General features: G+C 43.4%; 1 pseudogene across 1 annotated transcript in view; it reads left to right on the top strand.

The window, feature by feature from the left end:
* Positions 1–4,558: 4,558 nt before the first annotated feature.
* LOC105513967 overlaps positions 4,559–5,561 on the top strand; it is a 4,926-nt pseudogene continuing 3,923 nt past the window's right edge. Inside the window, exon 1 of the transcript XR_001002107.1 lies at positions 4,559–5,399. The product of XR_001002107.1 is annotated as a eukaryotic peptide chain release factor subunit 1-like (transcript). The remainder of the gene's footprint in view (positions 5,400–5,561) is intronic.

Here is a 5,561-nt window from a genome sequence, read left to right as displayed (position 1 = left end):
ACACTTGGTCCTGAGTGGCTTTTAATTAGCCATCAGTGCCCATTTTGAATGTTTATTTTTGCTCCTGGAAGATTGTCAGGAATAGGCATGGAAAAGGAGTCAAACAAAAATAAACCAAGATAAGAATGTTCACAAATATTTTCACCAAGGCGTGCAGATTGAACAAAATATTAAACCAGGTGTGTGACGAAAAGTGAATTCACCACAAAATAACTTGCCTCACAGACAACATGTAAGTTCTGTAGAAACCAGAGTACTCAATCCAGAAAGGCCCTACTAGAAAAGACCAATAGTCTTTTATCATACAGGAGCTGTGTATGGTTCTTTACTAAGGGGACTGTATCCAAACCAGATTCCAAATAATATAAGAAAACCTCTACCAAAGGAGGGAGGCTCAGCCTGAGGGAAGACACCAGGGCAGGAAAGGCCAGCTGTGGAAGCACACAGCTCAAAGGGCTCGAGTGAGTATGGCACACCAGTTCCAATGATCACTGATTCCTTCTGATAGAGACCTTTTAAACATTTTCTTATTTTTAGAAATGAGGGTCTCCCTACCTTGCCCAGGCTGGCCTCGAACTCCTAGGCTCTGGCAATCCTTCTCCTCAGCCTCTGAGTAACTAGGACTACAGGTGTACATCACTGCACTAGGTTTTGATAGTGACCTTTTCCAAGTCCTGTTTCTGACACCATAGCCATCAACAAAAATAGGAACAGAGAAAGGCTCTCTAAAAGAAAAATATTTATTTGGAAATAGAGCATTGCAATTGGAATAAACTATGTGTGTGTGGGGGGAGGTAAAGGAAGACAAAGGTTTTTAAAGGGCTACAATAACCACTAACAAGGTTGACATCAGTCCAAGTTTGGACAGGCAGTTGCTGGGCTGATAACCTTATAGAAGTATTTTTATGTAAAGCTGTTATTGCCCTTGTGCAAGATTGTGATTTTTGTAGTCTTTTGTGATAGTTTTTGTTATCAGGTATATAAGCATAGGAACACTCTATTCATGGCCTTCCCAGCTCTATTTGCCAAGGTTAAAAAAAATATTAGTGGCTCCATTTTGATTCTGCCAACTTCCACACTAACACAGCAGGATCATACCTCGAACTCTGGATGCAGGCGAGAACAAGCACAGACACAGTTAGCAGTGGGATCCCACCTCAGCTTGCTCCTCTCCCAGCCATCTGCATACACAGGCCCTTCACCCTCACCCAGTCTCTAGGACATTAGGAAAACACAGGCACAAATGGGGAGCAGTTGTGATACACAAACCCAAATCTCCACAATCTCCAGCAGGAAGTCTTTCCTGAAGTCTGCAGCCTCGGTGCTTCCTTCAGTAGAACCCCAAGATGTGCAGACTATGACCCTACAACACTCTTCCTCCCAATAACCACAGGGCTCACTTACCCAACTCCTTTAGGACTTCATTCTCTCAGTTAAGGTTGTTCTCAGGGGAATATCTAAAAATTACCACCAGCTCCTTCATCTCCCCCACTCCTTATTCTCCCTGTCACCTCAGCACTTGGGAGGTTCTGGCTCCGGAATAGGGGAACCCCTTCATCATTTCCCCACTGTCATCTTCTCTTTTCCCTGTTTCTTCCATGTGTGTTTCTGAATTATACTATTCCTGTCAGTACATAAAATTGCCTAAAAGTTAAGTATAGCCAAGTTACAGAGCTAACACCTGTGCAATTACCACCCAGGTGAGAAACAGAGACCTCTGTCAGCCCCCTCAAGCTCCTTTGCCTCCCCTCAAACAGAACCCATCCTTCTCATACAGATGTCCTGTCCACTAAGCTGACCCTTCCCCACGCCCTCTCCTATCTGACTCCTTCCCCTCTACTCCATTTGGCCTCTTTTCCCTTCCTGTCCTGATTTCCTTCCTATTTTGTCTTCTCCAGGAGCCTCCCTCATGTTCCTAGGCCAAAGCTCCAGGGCGTCTCCTCCCTTCCCCCATCCTGGGACTGGAGAATTCAGAGTTGATTCCTGGGATAAGGCCATTTCATCCTGCGAGCAGCAGAATCTCATCCAGGACACCACATTACATTTAGTCCCATCATGTCTCTTAAGGCTCCTCTGGCTGTGATGATTTCACAGAGTTTCCTTGTTTTTGATGACCTTGACATTTTTGAGGAGTATTGATCAGGTATATTGTGGAATGTCCTTTGACTTGAATGTGGTTGGGGCTGTGGGTGTTGAGGAGGAACAGCACAGAGATGAAATGCCACTCTCAGCACATCAGGGGTACGCAGCACCCACTTGATTTATCACTGATGATGTCAACCTTCATCACCTGCCTAAGGTAGTGTTTCCCAGTCCCCTGTCAAATTCCTTTGTTACTTTTTGACTTTCCACACTGTTGCCTTTCGAAGGAAGTCACTATGTGCAGCCCACAAATAAGGAATGTTCTGCTACAAAGATTTCATGTAGGTTTTCGTGCAAAGTAACTTTTCTAATTTGTTGGTTAAGTGCCTAGGAGTATGATCACTGTGTTGTATGGCGATCACGGTGAGTCCATGTTTGGTAAGTCTATGTTTAGCCTTATAAGAAACCGCCCATATCTTCTAGAGCGGCTGTGCCATTTCCATTCCTGCCAGCAGTGGATGGGAGTTCCTGTTGCTCTTCATCCTCATCAGCACTTGGTATTACCAGATTTTTGGGTTTTAGTCCTTCTAGTAGGTGTGTAATGGTGTATCATTGTTGTTTTTATTTGCATTTCCCTAATGATAAATGACATTGAGGCTCTCCTTATGTGCTCACTTGCCATCTGTAGATCTTCTTTGGTGAGGTGTCTGTTCAGACATTTGTCTATTCTTAAATTGGATAAATTGTTTTCTTATTGTTCAGTTTTAAGGGTTCTCTCTATATTCTAGATACTGATAAGTCCTTTATCAGTTTTGTGATTTGCAAATACTTTCTCCCAGTCTGTGGCCTTTATTGATATAACAACACACAGTAATGCATAAATACATGGTGTGGGAAAAGAAATGAGAAATTTTTAACTGTGAAGATTTCTGGGTAGATGATCTGAGTGACAAGCAATAGTGGTGGGGGTAGGGGAGCAATGGGAATAACTTATCTTTGCATATTTTATACTATCTTTTGAATTTTCTTGTGTGTGCATTAATAATATTCTCAGCCAAGTGCGGTGGCTCATGCCTGTAATCCCAGCACTTTGGGAGGCTGAGGCAGGCAGATCACAAGGGGAGGAGATCAAAACCATCCTGGCCAACTTGGTGAAACCAGCCTCTGCTAAAAATACAAAAATTAGTTGGGCGTGGCAGCGTGCACCTGCAGTCCCAGCTACTTGGGAGGCTGAGGCAGGAGAATTTCTTGAACCCAGGAGGCGGAGGCTGCAGTGAGCCGAGATCACACCACTGCACTCCAGCCTGGGTGACAGAACGAGACTCTGTCTCAAATAATAATAACAATAATAATAATAATATTCTCAAAAATAAATTACATAAAAATCCCTTACACTTGTGAAACCCTTGACAGATTGTGTCCAGATCATGTGTTAAGGCTCAGATTCTGATCCCCTATTCTAGGACCAATGGTATTCCAACTGAACTATTTTGCCTTGAAATTTCCATTTCTGGAAAAGGTGGTTAGATGATATGAACCAATCCTCCCACTGAAAAAGCTGAAAGTGCCATTTAAAATGCAAAACTCATTTTCTTAAAGCATCAAAATGCTGAGAAGATGGTAATAAATGTCCGCTCCCCACAAAGAAGGGAAAGATGCTGTTTGGCCTCATAGAGAGCAGTGGCATCAGAAATGGAGAAAAGGCTCTGTAAGATCATTGCCCAGAGCCGAGACACGGGTGCCCTGCACGTCCAGCTCTTTGCCCCATTTTCCTCACTTTGTACCCATCTATCTGCCTTCCCTTTTAAAATTTCAAACAAAGCTCTTTATTTCTGATACATTATAATATATATGTATAAGGTATAATATATAACATATAGTCACTGTGGAAACATTATAAAATGCTGTCAAAGATAAATGACAAATTAAAAATAACCTGTAAACCTTACACCAGAGATATTTTGTTGCATTTCCTTTTAGTCTGTTTTGTATCCTCCTCCTGCTGCTGCCTGAGTGCTTCTCTCTCTCCGTGGATGAGCACAGACCTCAGTGACTCCAGCCCTCACTTTCCAGATTTCAGTTCACTCTCGCACCTCCTGAGGGGGCTACTTCTCACTTTATTTCCCTCCTCACACCCCTCCAATCCTGTCCCACTCCTCACTCTTAGACAATGAGGTTATTTCTTTTTTCACTCAGGAAAAAAAAAAAAGGACTCGAGTGAGAAGAGCATCATCATCCCATGACAACCCTGTCTCCACCTGTCTCCTGGGTCTTCCCACCAGTGATGACGGATGGTCCTCAGCTCCTGTCTAAGGCTACAAGATCCACCCGTCTCCCCTAGATCAGTCTCCCCTCTCTACTGGCTCATTCATTTCTGCATACAAACATGCTGTAATATTTCCCATTAACACAAACAAAACTCAACTAAATAAATAAAAATAAAATCCTAACAAAAAAAAATCCATTTCCTGGGCTGCCGCTGCAGAGCAGAGCCGCCACGTGGGAAGAGCAGCCGCTGCCACCCAGGACTAGGCCCTCAGGGAGGAGGAGGCAAGAAGATGGTGGACGACCCCAGTGCTTCCGACAGGAACGTGGAGATCTGGAAGATGAAGAAGTTCAGTAAAAGCCTGGAGGTGGCCGGCGGCAATGGCACCAGCATGATATCACTGATCATTCCCCCTAAAGACCAGATTTCACGAGTGTCAAAAATGTTAGCAGATGAGTTTGGATCTGCATCTAACATTAAGTCACAAGTAAACTGCCTTTCAGTCCTGGGAGCCATTACATCTGTACAACAAAGACTCAGACTTTATAACAAAGTACCTCCAAATGGTCTGGTTGTTTACTGTGGAACAATAGTAACAGAAGGAGGAAAGGAAAAGAAAGTTAACATTGATTTTGAACCTTTCAAACCAATTAATACGTCATACTATTTGTGTAACAACAAATTCCATACAGAGGTTCTTACAGCACTACTTTCAGATGATAGCAAGTTTGGATTCATTGTAATAGATGGTAGTGGTGCACTTTTTGGCACACTCCAAGGAAACACAAAAGAAGTCCTGCAAAAATTCACTGTGGATCTCCCAAAGAAACACGGTAGAGGAGGTCAGTCAGCCTTGTGTTTTGTCCGTTTAAGAATGGAAAAGCGACCTAACAATGTTCAGAAAGTAGCAGAGAATGCTGTGCAGCTGTTTATTTCTGGGGACGAAGGGAAGATGGCTGGTCTAGTTTTAGCTGGATCCGCTGACTTTAAAACTGAACTAAATCAATATGATATGTTTGATCAGAGGTTACAATCGAAAGTTTTAAAATTAGTTGATAGGTCAGGCACGGTGGCTCACGACTGTAATCCCAGCACTTTGGGAGGCTGAGGCGGGCGGATCATGAGGTCAGGAGATCGAGACCATCCTGGCTAACACGGTGAAACCCTGTCTCTACTAAAAATACAAAAACAGAGGACCCAGAGCAAGATGGCC

This window comes from Colobus angolensis, unplaced genomic scaffold, assembly GCF_000951035.1.
Source record: "Colobus angolensis palliatus isolate OR3802 unplaced genomic scaffold, Cang.pa_1.0 Scaffold238, whole genome shotgun sequence".
NCBI lineage: Eukaryota > Metazoa > Chordata > Mammalia > Primates > Cercopithecidae > Colobus > Colobus angolensis.
This window is presented reverse-complemented; position numbering and strand designations above follow the sequence as displayed.